This window comes from Kryptolebias marmoratus, linkage group LG2 (genome assembly GCF_001649575.2).
Source record: "Kryptolebias marmoratus isolate JLee-2015 linkage group LG2, ASM164957v2, whole genome shotgun sequence".
Taxonomy (NCBI): domain Eukaryota; kingdom Metazoa; phylum Chordata; class Actinopteri; order Cyprinodontiformes; family Rivulidae; genus Kryptolebias; species Kryptolebias marmoratus.
Window position 1 is genome coordinate 10,560,186 of NC_051431.1, and position 19,817 is coordinate 10,580,002.

The 19,817-nt window shown below is 38.6% G+C and overlaps 1 protein-coding gene across 9 annotated transcripts in view; it reads right to left on the bottom strand.

Annotated features, from left to right (window-relative positions):
• The window catches only part of LOC108240931 (muscleblind-like protein 1), a 67,098-nt gene extending 51,316 nt beyond the window's left edge, over window positions 1-15,782 (bottom strand). For 7 of the 9 annotated variants that reach the window (XM_037974559.1, XM_017424734.3, XM_017424735.3 and 4 more), the window contains exon 1: window positions 9,895-10,046. The gene's annotated coding sequence lies outside the window, so the exon portion shown is untranslated. Of the gene's footprint in view, window positions 1-265; window positions 285-9,894; window positions 10,047-15,644 lie in introns of those variants that run through there. The other 2 variants (XM_017424729.3, XM_037974558.1) reach the window with 2 other exon arrangements.
• Window positions 15,783-19,817: the final 4,035 nt, after the last annotated feature.

The following is a 19,817-nucleotide window of genomic DNA, read 5'->3' on the forward strand; positions in this document are numbered from 1 at the left end:
ACAAATCTATTTTATTTTGTGAGTCACGAGATTTAGTGAAACTGTGAAGCCAGTTATGCATTGTATAGCATTTATTTTCCTAATGCATGAATACATTTTATAAATAGGGCCAACACTTGTCTGAGTTATTATGCGAACTCAACACAAAACTCTGGGTGAGGAGCTGTAGAAAAGCGACTTCATTGGAAATGATTTTGTGAAGCATAGAGATGGTGAGTCAACAGTTAAACACACAGACACACACGCACACACACACACAGCTCACCACAGCACTGCTATTACTTCTTCTGAGGTCATGCGTCTAAGCAGGGAGGAAATGTGAGATCAGAGCAAAAGCCCACTGAATATCCAGTACCGCTGAAATGAAAGAGAAAATGCTCTATTCACAGTAACAGCAAAAAAAAAAAAGAATTTAAAAGCTAGAAGTTTCTTACAAATTTGATAAGACAAACTCATCCGTATGACCAAATGCAATGACACGCTTTTTTTCCTCAAAGGAGTTGCGTTTTTTTTTTTACTTTTACTTGTACCTTTGCAATTCCAAGATGGTAACAGCTCTGTTAGAATACATCCGATTCAATAAACGTGAACCCAGTACGGTTCAACACAGAGGAGACCAAGGCTTACCTTAAAACAGAAGGTTGAAACAAAGGGGTATGGAATGCGGGAAATGACTCTGGCATTGAGGAAACATAAATAAAGTGTCCTTCAATAAGCATTTTAGTATTTGTGAATAATATATGTAATCATTCCCCATAACTCTCATAGCAGGAGGCAGAATATTTTATTATACCATCAGGTAAACTATAGCCCAGGCAATAAGTTTGATCAGAGAAGAAAGGACTTTACCAGTAAATGCTCTACTTTTAAATCCAAAATATGACCAAAACCACAAACACTACAATATACAGGAAATAAACATTGACTAAACTTAACATTGATTATAAATAATAGTCATCCAGTAGTTTGTTTATATTGATGTCAGTTCCGTATTTCTGTGCTTTGAGTAGCAGCAAATCCTGAACGTTGTGTTTTTAAGTCATAGCTTAGATGTTTTGATGTGGGTTTCTGTGGAAAGGTTACCTATTGTAGATAACTCTTTGAACAGTCTAAATTTGGTTGAAAAAATGTTTTATTCTCCTTGCATTGATGAGCAAATGGATAGTTTGGGAGAGTGAGGGGCAAGGACAAATTGAATTGCTGTTGTAAAAAATCAAAGAAATTCATGACAGTTCATGAAAAGGCTTTTTTATAATACAAGCCCTTACACCTCTGTCAGTTTCACATTGCATAGAATACAATGGTTATTTGCAAGCTAGCTGTGTTGTAGTTTCTAGCAGTAGCAGTTCTGGTGCTGCCTGGGAAAGGTAAAGGTTTATAAAACAGAATTCACCTGAACCACTTTAAAATGGCAACAATCTACTTTGTTCCTGATCCTGCTCTGACTAGGCTTTAGCTCATCAATTCAGCTAAAATTAAACTGTGTTTCTTTAAACTGAGGTTGTTCAAAAATTATATACAGATCAGATACTAATTGTTATTAACTTTTACACAAATCCTCACTTCAAGTTATGGCTAAATTAGGGTTAGAGTGCGGGTTTTTGATGTCTTCGATGTTTTTCTCTTTCTTACTGTTTATTCAATGTCACGTGCTGTTTTTATTTTGTTTTTTAATTATGTAAAGCACCTTGAAATGCCTTGCTGCTGAAATGTGCTATACAAATAAAATTTGATTGATTGATTGATTGATTGATTCAAAACATCTGAACTATCTCCTTACATGTCAAAGAGCAGCTAAAAGACAGAACAACTAATACATCAATGACAAACAAATATTGCAAACCTTAGTATATATAACTATAAATAATAATATTCCAGTAGTTTATTTATATTGATGCCAGTTCCATAGTTCTGTGTTTTGAGTAGCAGCAAATCCTGAAATTAATGCATGCTGTTTGGCATCACTCATGTGGAATTCCAAAGTTAACTGAAGCCACATTTAGCCCTGAATGTGAGAGCAAATAAATATACAGAGAAAATATGAGAAAAATGTATTGAACAGATGCCAGAGATCTAAGGCACCTATTCACCTTAAATGACTCCTGGTGAAAAATAAGTTGGAGGAGAGAAAGAAGGTAAATGGAAGAGAGTGAGAAACAGTTGGTTCTCTACTCCTGTTTTCCTATGACACACAACAGACAGCAAAACTGGAAATGTAATGGAGAATAAGATGAAACTGTTTCCTTCAAAACAATATTTCCCAAGAGCTGAAGTGTCAACTATGACTTGTTAACATGTCCTCAGATTATCTGTCTGGCAACCAAAAGGACTTGTTTATTTAGGCAGAAAGTTTATGGTTCATACTTTGTCTGGATATTTGAAATGTAGCTAATGAGAGAGACGGTAGATTATTGGAATTTACATCAAATTTATTCACAACAAACAGCAGCTGAAGAAGTGATGGTGCACAGGATATGAGCTATATGAAAAAGAGAAGTGAAAAAGAGGAATGAAAGATGGAGGCAGAGAAGGAAACTCAGTAATGTGAGAGGTTAAAGGGCGCTGACTGCAGAAGCAAAAACCAGATGCTGGACGTTTTGTATTACACCGCATCTCCGGCTGATGAGGGTATCATCTATAAATGACCTGAGCTGCCCTTTATACCGATAGGAGCATTAGGAAAAGGTGGGGTGGGGGGAGCGGAGTCTGCAAGTGGCAAACAGAGTAAAGGAGATCAGAAGTGATGACAAGAAAATGATAGAGGCCAGAGGGAGAGTGATGGGAGGCAAACAGGAGTAATTAGTATAAGTTGGTGCAAGGCATATGTTGGTGTCAGGTGGTCAGAGGGGGAAATTGAGGTGAGCACAAGAAGAGAATCAGAGGGAGACGTAAGAAGATAAAAAGCATTTTTAAAGCACTGCTGATGCTCTGTTGAAACCATCTTGATATTTATCATCTTCATTCATCTTTCTCTGATCCTGCATGTTTTCCCTTTCTACTGCTCTTCACTTATAGTGTTTAATGTTTTTTTTTTTTCTCAGTTGATGTTTGTCTTCTTGTTAGAAATCTAATGGCCCTTTGCTAAGTTGCTCACCAAGTCTCATGTGACATAAACAGCTCTGTGAACGTGGCTCGTCTTTTAATAGTAGCTGTCCTGATTTTATTTGCCCAGTGTCTCTCCCTGTCGTGCTGTCGCTCATCTCAGTCTTGTTCTCACACCTTCTGCTGCAGTCGCACAGTAATGTGCTGCAAGGTCATCATCGCCACAGCAACAGGATAAACCACGCTTAAAGCAAGGACAAATGGTTAATGGTGTCAGGCCAGGCCTCATATCCCAGCCATGTGGTAAAAATGTATGAAAAACAAAGTCTTCAATGAGGCGTGGACATCAGAACATCATTGCACCTTAATTAGCCTGTAGCAGTTAGCTTAGACCATGTTGTAGCGATAGCTTCTGACACACTGATTTGAAGCAGTACCTCAGATGTCGCAAAGTGGTGTTCTGTGGAAAGCTATAAACAGTTAATATCTTATCTGCTGCAGGTAGCTCTTTGGATGACATCAGTTTGGAGAACAGAGTTCTGACTGGATTGACGAGCTAACAGCTAGTCTGAATGCGACCAAGACCAAAGTGGATTGCTGTCCTCATAAAACAGCCTTATTTGCAAACATTGCATAACAATTCAAGCAAACACAATTTTATAAACTTTATCATCACCATCAGTTTCACGTTACGCACCTATTTCCGTGGAATTCTGTGATTACTTGCAAGGGTGAACAGCATCTGCAGCAGCAGCTGGCTGTAGCATTTTGCATGCAGAGTGGAACACTTCCAGCAGGACAGTTATAGTATTTCTGTCTGAATCACCGACCCTGTATGACATCAGGTTCAGCGGGCTCCATAAGGAACCAGTGACAGTCGGAGGTGGATTCCTTGGTGGTCTGATTTCTGGTTGATAAATTTGTCTATAGGCAAGTGGATTTTTTTTGTTGTTGTTGTTTTTGTCATCATTTACAATTTCCTCTCAGTCATTAACCTTTTCAGCATGATTGAAGCTCAACGGAAACTGAGTTAGGGCAAAATGGTCAAGGTATAGGACAAAACACTGTGAAAACAGTCTTCGTTGTTGTGGTTTCTAGCACACAAAGCAATAGTGGGCATGTGGAAAGTAGCATGCTACATCATCAGTTCTCAAAGTTCTTTGTCAAAACCAAAACATTTTGAGAGTTTTTTTAAATTCTGGTTGTTATGTTTTTTGTTTAGTTTTGTTTAGGTTTGTTTTTCTTTTTACTAAAAACATGGTTTAAATGTGGATGAGAGGTAAAAATGCAAAATGTTTTTTAAAATGCATTTTTTTAGCCTTACCACAGGTTAACAAACCTCAATAACTTGTTTAGGCAACAAGCATGGCTGAAGCAAATGTTCCATCTAAGACAAGCTTGAGATTTGATCCAAACATGCTGATCATTTGGCAGCAATGCTGCTATATAATCATATTTTTAGGGTTTTTTTTTTCCACTGAGGCATCTTTCACCTCAATGCATCATTTTCCTTTTTACACACACATTATTTTTGTCCACAAACCTCCCAGGTGGCAGATCTGCACTACCTAAAGAGGAAACACAGCCGTATAGATAAATGGAAAGTCAGACACTGCTTTGCTATCCAGAAAACAACCACATGTGTAGCATGTATGCAAATCCAGAGCTATCGCTCATCTGCTCTCTCTATCTACCTCACACTCACACATAAACAAACTCTATGCCTTCTTCGTTCAGCTGTAAGACAAACAGAGGGGAGGACAGACGATGAGTGCAGTCAAGTGGCACGTGTGCAGTCTGCTGTCTGCACTGTGATATCAGCACGAGTGTTTAAGGAGCCTTATGTGCATAGAGTGGACTAGAGATGTTGGAGTCCACATATTTAAACAGCTGATAAAATATCTGTGTGTGCTACAGAAGGAGGTATAGTTATGGTATGTTATGTTTTGTATGTGCATTCATACATATGGGCGAGCAGGTGCATTCTCCCCCTACCTTCACTGCAGTGTTGCTACCTGGCTGTTGTGATGCAGCTGTGGTGTAATGCAGCGGCAGTATGGGTGTCACTGAGTTCATGGACATAAAGCAGCCCACTGCCAAACTAGTCTGCTCCTCACAGGAATAGCAATGGAGGAGGTGTGTGATGGTGTGTGTGTGTAACAGCATGGGTGGGAAGATTGAAAAAGATGTAAAAATGGATTTAAAAAAAAAAGAGAGACAAAGAGTCACAGAGACAGAAAGACAGAATGTGAGATGGACAGACAGGCAGAGAGAGAGAGGCAGTGACTGATCGATGCTCAGGTGATTGAGATGTTAAAGAAACAAGGGAGAGGGAATGGTGCCAGAGAGAAAATGCTCACTTTGGAGAAAACAACAACAAAAAAAAACCTCTAGTGTAAATTTACCACCTCTGCATGTGACATTTCAAACACAGAGGGCCACGATTACTCATGAAAAACTGCAAACAGCTTTACACGCTCTCACACACACACACTCCAAACACACACACACATGCAGTCATTCCTTTCATACATATAAATAGTTCAGATCTTTTGAAGTTGCCTTCTGTGTAAAGTTCATGAACAATTAATATCTTACCTGTTGACGATAGCTTTTTGAACAACCTCAGTTTGAAGAAATAGAGTTTATTTCTGACTTGACTGACAAGCTAACAAGCAGGGCCAAAACCAAAGTAGATTACTGCCATCTTAAAACAACTACAGCCTCAAAAGTTTCACAGCAGTTTATGCAAATACTATTTTATAAACCTTTACGTCACAACCAGTTTAGAATTACACAGATAATCTTACAAAAATAATAAGACATTCCTGCAGGCATTGAGAGTGCTACAACTAGTTGCTGCTATCACTTGATTCTGCAAACTCCTAAACCCTAAAAAGGCCACCAGTCCAACAGATGGCCATATAGAGTCAGCCAACCATTCATTCTCACAATTAGGGACAATTTAGAGTATTAAACGAACATAAATGTTTGTGGACTGTTCTAGAAAACCAGAGTACCATGAAAAAACCACAAACAAGGAGAACATCAAACTTCACAGTTTTACTGCAAGGCAACTGAGCACCCATAGAACTGACCTCTATTTTCCAAACTAAGCTGGTTCAAAGAGCTATCTGCGACAGGTAAGATACTAACTGTTTATAACCTTTCCACAAAGCCCCACTTCAAAAGATCTAAACTATCCCTTTAACTCTGTCTGCCCTACTCTGATGCACAGACACATATCTACCTGGACAAACATGTGGTAATGAATAATGCAATTATGTAAACAAAAAAGGAGAAAGACAGTGTCAGGAGGGAGGACAGACAGGGAGACAGAAGGGAGGCACAAGTGGCACGGCCTGTGAAAAACAGAGTGGAGATATTCAGGGAATAATGAGACGGGAGCACAGAGAGGGGAAGGTTTCAGACAGAGAGATGGAGAATGACTACAGCAAGATAAGAATATTTTGAGCTATGGAAAATCCTTGACAGTAACAGCAAGATTTTCTTTTCTGATTAGAATCTAAAAGGCTTTAATGTTTTTCAGCCATTTATGTGAAGCATAAAGATCATCATGCTCATTAAATGAAAAATATTAAAGCCAGTAATTTTCTTCTCAGATCAAATAAAAAAATTACAAAAGCGGTGGATGTTCCCTGAAAGAAAAAAAATCTGTGGCTTTTCAATTTTTGCACATAAAGTGCAGAATCTCCTACTTGTCATCAGAATAACATTCAGCCAAATGGGGGGATAATCTGTCCTCTTCAGATGTCTGTGACCAGTGAATTCAGTTTGACACCTTAATCTGTGGAAATCACAGAGGGCTCCTCCGTGGAGCCAACTGTATTTACTATAGATTACATCTTCCACTAGTGTGCATTAGTCCGGTGACAGCTCTGCAGACTGCAGAGAAAACAGCAATCATACACCATTGACTAACTCCTTGTGATTTTGCCACTCGCCAAATAGCCTCGTAGGACTCCCGAAACCACTTGTCTGAGCGACTGTCCATCTGCTGCTTTCACGCCGTGTCGAATGGCTGAGGCTGGGCACTCCATGTCACGTTCCACTGCTGTCACCTTGACATTAGAGCAACCGCCCCATTTTCTTTTTCTTTGATAATTGAAAAAAAAAAAAATCTGACTAAGACTGTGCTCATGTCATGGATTTTTTTTTTTCTTTCTTACAAACGCAGCGTTCATTTGCATTCGACAGACTGCCCTGTGGCTCCTGAGGACAGCAGGGAGATGACATCACTTCCACAGGACAGAATATGAGGAATAAATTAAAAAAAAATAAAATGAGGGCACATTTACTAAAGAAACATATATAAACCCATATTTCTTTTTTTAATTAACTATGTCAAATGCAGCTGAGATTTTATCCTCTTCTTTAATACGATCCCTTTCTTCCCCCATAGGCATTTGTTTAGTCCGGGTCACGTGATGCTCCTCCTGTCCTATACTCTAATGACCTTGTAGGTCTGCTTTCTCTGATCTGCAGAGGGATTTTTGTTTTTCAGCCAGACACACGGATAGAAACAAAGAGTGAACCATAATGAACCCTTAAAGACAAAGAATGAGACAGAAAGCTGCAGAGAGAGACAAAGGCAGGATGCGTGAGAGTGTAAAACTGTGAAAAAGAAAGAGAGGTGTTGAGATTAGAGGCTGAGAAGAGTGTGTAGACAAAACAGCGGAGAGCGTATAGATAAAAGCAATGTGTAACGCACCATCAGCTTGATAAATAACATCACATACAACACCTTAAACTACAGGAATGTATCTTGTTTGGGTAAAACGAATACTTAATGTGCTTTCGCCAACATACATATAAGTGGGTGGGCCACCCACACAGCTCCATTGCCACTCAAACATGATGTCTTCTTTTAGAAAATTCAGTTTTCTGAGTCTTTCTTGATTGCCTTGACAATAGAGCTACAGACTTCTAATCTAAATTCTTTCCTTTAGCAGAAGAAAAAAAAACTGTCTCTCAGCAATACTCTGCATTGAGATTTAACTCACAGAAATTTTACTAAGAGTGTCTAAACAAAAATTACCAACTGTGCCAACTCACATTGTAAAAACGGTCAAAGAGATGTGAATATGTGTTTGAATGTTCTTTAACTAAACCTTTAAAAAGATTATTAAATAAAGACAAAGGTCAGGCACGTCTAAGAGGCTGAAAGTCAGACACACCTTTAATTATAAGTTCCAGCAAGAAAAGAAAAATAGCAAAGAATGGAAGCAGCAGTCAGCAGATCCGTGAATTTTTTAATGACCCCTACGGCTTTGGCGGAGGTTTGTGCTTTCCGAATGCTTCTAGGTAGTTTTATTTATTTTTGGTTCTAAAAAGGGTTTTGGTGGAATTAAACTTTAGACATTGCTGCAGCCTCTTGTGTTACACAAACTGGGTTTCCATAGTGATGAGATGGACGGACCATATGCTGCTCAGTGTGGAGAGTGGGTCCACCAATTTTTTAAACGATGCACAATCCGGATGGAACCGAAGACAAACAAGGGTTTCACTCTCTTTGTTGGAGTAAAAGTTTGCCGACTGGAGGAGGTGTCAACTTAAATCAGGGATGAATGGTCAGACTGATTGATGGTTGAGATGGGTAAATCTGAGCAGGACATCTGGCATATAAACCAGCTGATGATATGACTGAAATAGAGTGCGAACTAGTTCTAAAAGTGATTGCTCGATTTATTTTATTTCTATTTCTGAAAAGTCAGGGGCTGATGGAGCAGTGTTTTGTTACTGTTCTAGCAAAGTGCAGTTAGCAAACTTGTTTGACTGTTCTTCATTTTAAAAAAGCTCAGCTTAAAAGAACAATCTGGAGACAAAACGTCACAAAAACTCTTTTTTAAATTAGCACAATAATATACAAAGAGAAAAATAAAAGAATTATGTAAATCTTGAGGGTTTTTTTTTTCATTTTTTAATTTTAAACATATCATTTTGAGACATTAACTTTTTCATTTTGTTTTAGTCTTGTTGAGCCGAGGGGCGCCTGGAAAATTTCCTCCCTCTAAAGTGGGGGCAGCATTAAAAGTTTGAAAACCACTGGTTTAGTTCATGTTCTATGAGCAGCTACTGTGCAATTTAGGACCTTTTGACAGGTTCATTACCTCCTTGATCCACTTTTCCACATCTTTTTACAAAAAAGATAAATGTGGCAAAATCTTTGTTTTATTTTATCATTTTTTAATACAACTTTTTGGCCACAGCCTGTTGCTCATCTTATATTCCTGAGTTATGTTTTTGCAATATACTTTTTTTTAGATTTTTTTCCTTTGTTTTGCTTGTGTGTACCCTCAAGTAAGTATGTCAGACTAAAACAGAGGGCTTGAGTGACGCTGGACTTTGAATCATTTCCTGAGGGCAGCTGAAGTATAAACACCAGTCGTCTTGCTGTTATACAGGAGGAGCGTGAAGCTTTTCAAATGTGTGGGAATGAAACGGACTGTTTCTGTTATATTTTTATTTTATTCTTCTATAAATGCATTTAGCTTTAGTGTTAACAAAAGGAAACCAGCTGAGTCAAAGAGAGAGTGAAGGATACGTTTTCCAGAAAAATGAATATATATCAGTGCTGTCTTTGTGCATGACTCTGCTTTCTTTTTTTGCAGAACCTTATACCCTAATGTTCCTATTCTGTTGTCTTTTAACAGTAGCAACTCAAACTACCAGTCAACGGCAGTAAAACAGTAGCTATAAAAGTCTGTCAAACACTTAAAATTCACAAATAAAGAAGAAAAAATAAGGATAGCTAACCGACTTATGTGCTTAAATAAACACAAATTGGACGTAACTTTAAACACATAATCAGAGTAAACAGCAAAGACTTACTGTATCTCTGCAAGGACTCATCTGACTGCTGCTGAGGGGAGAATGGAAAGCGAAAACCTCATGCTTGCTTCACAGCAGTCCTCTCTTTTCACTCCCTCTGTCACTGCCTCCCCTCCTTCCTCCTCCTTCTTCCTTTTTTCCTTCGCTTTACCCTACCCTGCCTCTTTTTTCCTTCCTCCTCCTCCTTCCTCCTCCTCCTTTTCCGCCTTCCCTCCCTCCTTCCTTCCCTTCTGGCAGAGCTATACTGTATTCAGCCACACCAGGCTCCATATAAGGCTGCACAGCTAAACATGTCACACATAATTTATCCACAACAGGCTGCGAGTTCACCTTTCACAGCTCACACTTGGATCGGACACAAAAAAAAAAAAAAAAAAAGAGGGGAGGGTAACGTAATGTAGGGGAACGGACAAACTTTTACTGTCAACAGCCACCCAGTTTCACACTGTGTGAGAAAGTGTTTGTGTGTGCATCTGTTTGTGATGGTTGTATGTTAACAAATGCTGACAGTCAGACCGTGAAAATGCAACCCGGAGACCAAAAAACTCTGCAGCTCTTCTACACAGTTCCATGTCTCTCTCCACCATCTGTCTGCAGGCCGTAAATCTTTATGGATGTGAAATCTGTGCACCTGAATGCCCACTTATTTATCTTTAAAACATGACTGACAGAGGAAGAAGGTGAATAAGAAAACAAACTCACACGAATAAAAAAGCTGAAAGTGATTGGAGAAGCGAGGAGTTAGAGCGTTTCGTTTTCGTGATTGAAACGGGGAGATGCTGCAAGTGAGACCACACAAAAGGTGGAGGACTTCCTGGTTCTGCCTGCGAGCATCAGCGCAACTCCCTCTGATGATTCTGCACAATCAGTGGCTTTATAAACTTGGGCCTGCTGAACTCTCTTCTGCCTTTTTCAAGCCAGTGCCTTCACAACACACTTAAAGAGAAACAGAAGGAATATTACAGGCTGCGGTGGTAGTGAAAAGACAGCAAGAGAATGGAGAGAAAAGGTTCAGGTTGGGAAGAATAATAGCTGCTCTTGAGAAGCTGCGCTGGCTGGTATTTTCCTCCCTCCTCCACAGCTTCAGTCCACTCACAGGACACCAAGAGTCACAGCTCTGTTGCCATGGCGTCTAACTCCATCAAACACTACGTCAGGTGCATGTGTATGTGCATCTGTGAATGTGTGGTGTTGTGCTTGTCGAGGTGTGCGCGTGTATGTCGGGTGGGTGTTACCGAGTGAGTCAGAGCCACATCGTCGGCTGGTGTCTGCAATATATCAGGTTGTTTGGAATTTATCACTGTATCGGCTTTTGTGTGCGAGCGATTGTGTGTTTGTGTGTGTGGAAGAGTCTAACAGAAAGGTGTTGATTGAACAGCAGCCTGCAGCCTGCCCTCAGGAGCACCTATGATGAATCTTTGAGCTGCCCTACGTGTTAATGTTTAGCTCCAGCTTCTATAAATATTTATCAGTTCGTTCATAGAGCCAAAACGACACGCCACAGAGGCTGCTTGTGTGGAATTTCGATTTCAGAACTGGCAAGTCATTCTCTCGTGCCCAAAAAAGGTCCTGCAGCTGCTTTGGAGAACTTTGCTGAACTATTAACAGGATCCAGTGTCCCCAATTGTGTTCATGTTGGATAGACTTGACAAGGCCTTGTCCACGTGGTAATGCAGTTTTTCAATAACAGTGTTTTTTATTTGTCACTTCTAAAAAGCATCCTTGGAAACACAGCACAGTTTCTGAAAAAGTCTTAATTCACACAGAAACACTGAAAATGCTGTAGTAACTATGCCAGGACTGAATGTGGCGCAGTAACGCTGCCATGAAAATACACCAGAAACAGGAAACAAGGCGTGACGATTGCACATGAAAGTTTCACGTTGGATGAAAGAGATAAACACAAGAATAGGAGAACCACTGGTGTCATAGATTAGATTAGAAGTGAGGCTATGACATCATTGTTTTCAGAAGGGTGTATTTTGACCACTTAACACAAAAAAATGGGTGGCGTTTCAACATTTTTATGCTGAAACTGATTTTAAAAAAAGAAAAATGATAGGTTTAAAACACTACTTCCATGTGTAAGCAAGACTGAAAAATAAATAAATAAAAAATATACCTAAAAGAGCAAGAAATGGCAACAATGTTTTGGCAAACATCATATCTTTTCATGTTTAAGTAATTTACTGGAACCTGCATTAGATACCCTGCATAAATCAGTAAATGCTTTTGCCAGTAAAAGCAGGCAACTCAAAAACCTAGAGCTATCAATCTTAGTGTTCCTAATCAAAGATAATTTTTTATCACTTTTTTCAGGCTTAAACTCACTAAAACCTAGTCTCCAGACTTAGTTTTGTTCAAATACTGCTTCATTTAGAATTAGTTTAAATTGTCGGAGTGGAATTGCATTGAACAGAATGGTGAATAAGAGAAGTAAAACCTTATTTTCCAACTAATCAACAACAAATTTGTTCTGAAGCTCATAAGAATACATTTTTTTTTTACTTTAAAAATAAAAACTTCCTTGGAAAAGAAATATTGACACATTTAAAAGAAAGCTGCACAAACTCTCTATTTTTGTACTGTATTATTTAAAAATATTATAGAAGTTTAAAAACCATGTCCATATAAATTTATATTATTTGCTTTTTAAATTGTGTTCCTGAATAAAAGTTATTCACAGGCTTTTTGTCTAAAGAGGGAGACTTTCAATAAAGAATCAAGGCACAATGAAAGGTTTCGGACTTCCAGATAATTGCTGCAACTGCAGATAATTTAATGCACACTAAGGAGCCTGCTCACTGCCTTGCTGATGTCTCTGTATGGAGGAGAGAACGAAAGATTTTTTTGTTAGGCGCCGCTCTCTGACTTGAGTCAGTGTCCCTCATTCTGATCATATCAAAACAAAGTCAGGGACTTCTGAACATATGTCCCCTGTGTTCCACATCATTAAAAGCAGGAATGAAGTAAAAATTGTTAAAGAAAAAAAAAAAGAACAAAGACAGAGCCAGTAAGATAGGGAGATCTGGGTTTATATATTACCTCTGATCTTTTCTGCTAATCCAAGCCAGAGCTGGACCAAGAGCAAAAGAAGTTGCACCAGAGGACCTCACAGATCTAACACAGTGGAAAATTCCAACAGGGACCCCTGGTTTTGGTCTGCCAGGTTTTCAATACTCACTGCAGGTCTAAGTTCTCATCTTCAGTCTCTAATCATAAATATGTGATTGTGCAGAGTGTCTGTGTCTATGCCGTGCAACTGAACAGCTTTATGTTCTACAGCCAACACATTTAAACCTCCAATATGTGGAAAACAGCAGCAAACCAGCAGAAGAACATTGTTAAAACATGTAAAAACTGCATATTTGGCATTAAAAGTCATCATTGAAAACATGGTGACATGATCGGTGTCTCTTTTTTTATACAGCATTTGCATGTTGTTTAAAATGGTAATTGTGCATCTATTGGGATAGCATTAAGACCAGGCAAATTTCTCCAAAGGGGCAATAAAATATATCAGATTGTGTTTTATTGTATCTCAAGGCATCAAATCACATTTTGACCTTGTACTGTGTATTGCATCTGATCTAATCATATTGGGTTGTGTCTCATCAAACTGTGCTGTATAAAATTGTATTGTGTTGCAGGGTATTGCATTGTATCAAATGGTCCTTTGTCATATTGTATTGGATTGTACTGTATTGTATTGTATTGCATTACATCTCCTCAAAATGCATCATAATATATTGTATCACATCATATTGTATTTTGTATTGTATTGTATTACATCCCATCAAATGGCATTGTAGTATACTGTATCATATCATATTGTTCTGTATCATGTTGCATTGCATAACATTGTATTTATAGTCTTAGTGTTATATTGAAGTGTTCTATAACACATTGTATTCTAATATATTGTTTTGTTGTCTCACATCAAATTAAATTGCATTTACTGTGTTATATTATATTGTAACAAAAATTATATTGCATTGTAGGACCCTTGTTTCTTTAAAAAATGCTGGATTTACTCTGGACCTGCTTGTGCTCAATCTTCTTTACAATTGTTTTTGGAAGCCTTTAACTAAAAACAGCTATAAATTTCTCCTTTTTTACTTACAGCATCCCTCAAAAACACAGATACTGAGGGGACTATACAGCCTCACACACACATGCACACTTTGAACATCTCTGCTTTGAACACAGACACACTGAATACAGAGCCCAGCCAGGGATATACGTAGATACTACTGTCGCATAGGTTTCTGGTGAATAATTCTATTAGTAGATAAGTGACACTGTGGAGGGAGGCTCTTCATAAAAGAATTTGTAATGAAAAAGAGGAGGTTCTCCATTTTGATTTTTGACAGGTGGGTTTCTGCAGGGGAGATGCTCTCTCTGTGTTAAACGTTGACAAAATGAATATTCAAAAGACTTTTTTTCTGTCTGATCTGCAGCATAGATTTTTTTTCCTTTATTTCCCAGATGACAAAAGCTCTTTGCCTTGTCTGTTAAAGTGTTCCGTATAAGCAGCTTCCCCAGATCGACATAAAACACTTTGTCAAAGGTGCAAGATACAAACATCTCAAAAGCTCCTTTGAGACGTTTTGTTGATAAAAGTGACATAAACAAAATACTTTGAACAGTATTCTGTTTAAATACTAGATTCTTAGACAGTAATATGTATGTTTCCAATTTTTTTCAGTTTATCCCATTTAAATCGTACCTTTTTTTAGAAAAATGATTCAATTTAAAATCCACAAGCTTCCGTTTTTTTCCACTAAAAGCCTACACATTACCGCGTTTAAATATAATTTTACAACACAGTTCCAGAGAATGAGCCTGAAATTTCTCATCTGAGTCTTGGAGTAATGAAAGTTAAGGGTCCCTGCCCTGCACATATGCTGCAATTGCACTTCCCAGCCCGTTTGTTTCTCTGGTGCAAATGATATGGTCAGGAGCCTCAGTGGCAATTAAACCACAAAATGACCCATAACAGAGATGGTGCGCTTTTAGTTCACTCTGGTGTCATATAGATAAAGCAAAAATAGGAAATAGTTTCCTTTTAGCACATGATTTCATGTGGTGGAACAAACTGCTGGTTGTGCAACTTAACTCATGCTAGCCTCATAAAGCATTTCTGTCATAACCTAAATTAAACTGTCTTTTCTTCTCATTTTTTTTTGACTGGGTAAAAGAGGCATATATTTAAATTTCTATAATAATTAATGTAATTAAACGTATGAAACCAAAATTCAACCAAATTCTCTTTGACCTGAAAAGTTCAGAATTACACACACAGTTCAATTCCACTCCCGAATTACTGTCTCACTAAAAGTTACTCTGAGTTTAAAACAGGTTTTGTCACTTTGGCATATGCAAAACCTCCCGGCACATGCAAATTTTCCAACAGTTAAGCAGCATCTGCAATAAGGGAAGAAACAAAAACTCCGAAACAACTGTGACAGACACAAACTCACAGATATTTGACATGTATGTCCACTGTTTTCAGTTGAGATGCTTGCTTTTGAGTGGAAAGAAAAGAACGCTGTCTCTAGCAACAGGCAAGGAAGTTGTCAGAATCATAACATGTCAAATATTAATAACACCGTGGCATCTGTGTGGAGCTGAATAAAGCGACTCTCTGCTCTCTTCCTCCTCCTCTCGCTGGGCAGAGACACACACAGAAACAGATCATCTTGTAAAAACAGCAGCCGTCCTGTACGGTCAGAGCAAAGCCGTCTTACCTGCCTGCGTGTCTGTATTCCTCCTGCTCTCGGTCTGTCTCCACGGGTGTGTGCACGCTCTCACACACACACACAAATATATATTAACAGACACAACCCCTTCAAACAGGAACTGATGAATCTGCACGACTTCAGCCCTGCAGCGTGCAGTGCATTATGGGGTTTCGCTCTCTCTGTCTCTCCTCCTCTCTCTCACTGCTGGCACGGTGTTAGAGGGGGGATGTCCTCACCTCCTGTCTGGAGAGAGGAGGGCAAACTCACACACACACGCGCGCACACACGGTAACGCAAGCACGATGCAGAAGAAGCCTTGTGATGACGACTGCAGCGGCTTCAGCTGCCATGGCAACAGCCTCCCTCTCTCCCTCTTTGCTCCTATCAGGCTTTTTTATGTGTATTCTGTTTAAATCATATATATATATATATATATATATAAAACAATGTTTTACAAAGTATCTATTAAATCGATATATTCAGGCAGCAGGCATAGATATGCAGTGACACTAATGAGGACGTGATCTCCAACTGTTGCTTCTATCTCCTGAGATAAAGAGACAAAAAGAACAGAGATAGACACAGATGCTGGCTGTTTGTGTGCAGGCAGATGCCTCTCTGAGCTCCTGCTTGTCTGTTTGTTGCTGTAATAGTTACAGGAAGTAGGCTTTGGTTCCCTTTTTCATAGTTTCTTTCCTCTTCTCCATTGCTACAGCCTGTCCACTTAGGCCTGCAGCCCTGTGATAAAACTCCTGTGAGAACCATTTCTAATAAAGGAAGTTGAGCTAAACTGACTATATAAATGAATTTGTCATGTGCTCATTTATGCTTGGTGGGACACTGACAGCACCTGGCTGGTGGTGTCACTAGTTCAGTTTTCGTGACTGCAGGTTGGTTAGTGGGTTGATGAACAGTCATATAGTAGAAGTTAAAGAGATTGTCAAATAGAAAATGTTGCCAAAACCAAAATTAAAGGCCTAGCATTAAAAATGCATGTCACCCATAGTTTTATCTTGTGTTGGAAAATGAGTGGTCATCAAGCATTTTGGTCAAACCTTAAAAATAACGCTCTGTGTAATCGCATGTGATAACACAAGATTTCTCACTCAACCTATGAGTTGTAAATGACACTCAGCTACCACCACTTCATATTTCACCTCATTATTTGTAAAAGTGGCTGATTTATAGCCATTTCTGTGTTGGCTAATGTTGATTAGCTGTAGCAGCCATCTTGAATTGGATTGCCTCCAAATGTTAACGAGTTGTAGGTGTTAATCCGATGATTATTTTCTGAAAGTTTCAATACAATCCGTTTTGTGGTTCATTTTGTGTTTTCTTTGGTCAGTTGGCTAATCATTTTGGTTGGTTTCAAAAGTTAATCAGTTGTAGAGGTACATACAATGATTATTTTCTGCAAGTTTTAAAGTCCTTCCACTGGGTCATGAGATATTTTGCTAAAGCTGCAGACAAACAAACACACACACAGATATGGGCAAAAACATTATAGCCTTAGGTGGTGGACAATAAAAAGAGCAGAAATAGAGGGAGACAGTCAGATATACACAAAAGTGAATGATGATTAAAGAGGATGAGATCTCCTCTTTAGCATATCCCATGGCGATAGAGTGGGTGGGAGGTCGTGGTTTTTCTTCAGGCCTTGCAAATCAGCAAATCACGGCTGAAACCTGCAGAGCACCTGCAGCACCAGTAACCTCCAGCTCTCAGTCCCCTGTTCCTTCCTGCCGGGTTTTTCCTGACAATATGAGCCGTATCTGTTCCCCAATTCTTTCAGTCTTACAGACTCCAGGTCCAATCTGACCCTAACAATTTTTAATTTATGCATATTACATACAGTACAGTAGTAGAACACAACTGCATTCACACTCAGTTCTCTGTCTTTCCAGTAGTCATAGGAACAGGTAAGGACTGGGATTCACTTAGGATTGATTTTTGAAATTGTTGTGAGGATGATTCAGTCAGATTGGCAAAGGAAACAAAAGGGTGTGTGAATAACATAAAAGGCAACAGGTTGTAGTGTGTTCATACTTGCTGAGACACTTGTAGTTACACTCATTTAGATTTAAAAAAACATTATGTAACTTTATAGTTTTGAAGCTAGAAATGCCCAAAATGAAATTCATTTATACAGTTGATAAGGGATATTCGATAAACTAAGATTTCCAGTTCAGCCTTAGTCTACTTCAGTCATTAAAGGTTGTATCTAACTGGGCTGCAGCTCAATTGTAAATATTGCGTAACTTGCATTTGTGCTCCGAATGTCCAGCTCTAACCATGCACATAATAAATGATTATTAAAATAATGGTCCAAATCTGCATTCCTCATTTCAAAAGTGTTTCCCCATAGATAAAATCATAAATATGGGGGCAGCTGCTAAGATGGGTACAAAGGGTGCTGAGGTGGGTGTGAGGTGCACAACAAACTAATGTGCATGGCTTAAAATACAATTTTGCAAAAAGAAGCCATTATTTTCAAAAACTGGCCCAGCAAAACATTGGTTGCACGGCTTTCTGGTCACTTGGTCACAAACTCTCAGGATACACTTTATCTGTTGTTAATAATTTTGAGTTGTTAACTGGCCTCCAACACTTCCTAGCCAGTGAGATCCTACCTTAAGTTTATAAAGAAGGCTCCCTAAATTTAGGCAGCTCTTCCAGATGGTTGGTGCTCTTGAATTAGATCAATAAGACAGGATTTTCCCATCTATTTTTATTTCTAGAAGAAGCATACGTCAGCTGGTATTGCTGCCGAACACTCGTGTGGTTCCTTTAATGAAGGGTTCTTGAATCTGAGGGACACTGAATAACTTGCTCAAATTTGAGAGCCAGTGTGATTAGTCTGCTCTTTGGGACTAATGGCAGTAGCAGGTGTCCACAGGCTCCATGTGTCTCAGCTACTCATTAGTGACGTTAACATTAACTACTCACACATGCACACCGTCGCACACCCACACACAAACACACCCCCACACACATGCACACACATACACAAAAAAACACCACTTATTGGAACTATTCATTAATGACACACCAGCCCCCCTTAAGCGCAATGACCATTGATTAGGCTGATGCATAATGATGGTGGCGGGACTGTTGCTGTAATTATTACAGCCTTCCGACTTTTGTTCGTCTAAATTTGGGTATTTTTTTAAAGCACAGCTGTAGTGTCATAATGCATTTATCTAATAATCTTTACTGGTAGTAGACCTAAGTGTATTTTGATTTAAAGGAGTGCATTTACTGAACTTTAATCTCAAGTTGTTCATGTTTATTTTTTTGCGTAGAATTATTTGGCAAAAATATGAGACTGTAAGAAATAATATAATGATAAAGACTTATTTTTTAAAAAGCAATCGTTTTCAGATATTTTGTGATGATCAGAAGTGTTTTCACAAGCCTATAGACTCAATTTAGCATTGATATATGGGTAATTGTATGATGCAGCAGTTTCAACAACCCCCACTGATTACCATATGGTTACAGGTTTCTTTTGCACAACCTGTACCCCTCACAAGCAGAGCTTGCAAAGGTCAGTGCAGCTTTGGTCAAAATGAAACCTACCTGAACTTCCAACACAGTGTGTGTTCAAATAGACAAGTGCAGACTAGTGTCAGTAAAAGGAGAACTGTTACAGCACATTCACAATCACGGAGGAAGTTCAGAAACTGGAACAACTAAACATGTTTCTTTGTTAGAAAGCTGGCAGTTGGTAGATCTGAGTTTGGCTTTGTAATGAGAAATAATCATCATGGATGCACAAAAGAATTCTTACTAAAACACAAGCAGTTTTATTGTAACTGATGTCTTCCATATCGCATAAAACATATAAATGAAGACAAAAAGTGTAAAAGGTTCATTTTACCTGCTGCCTGTTTTATTAAAAAGCCAAAAGGCAATAAGGTTTTTTGCCTGTTTGTGTGTGTGCTTGTTTGTCTGTAGAGTTAGCAAAATATCTCATGAGTCAGTGGACAGATTTTTAATGAAACTCACAGAAAGCAATCATTAGATGTATATCTACAACGGATGATTAAAGATTATCTATTTTAGCAAACCCAAAAATGACAAACCAAATAGGTAAATATAAATAAATAACTAAATAAATAACTCAAGAACCACTGGACAGATTTTATAGAAGCTTTCAGAAATTCACCATTGGATCTA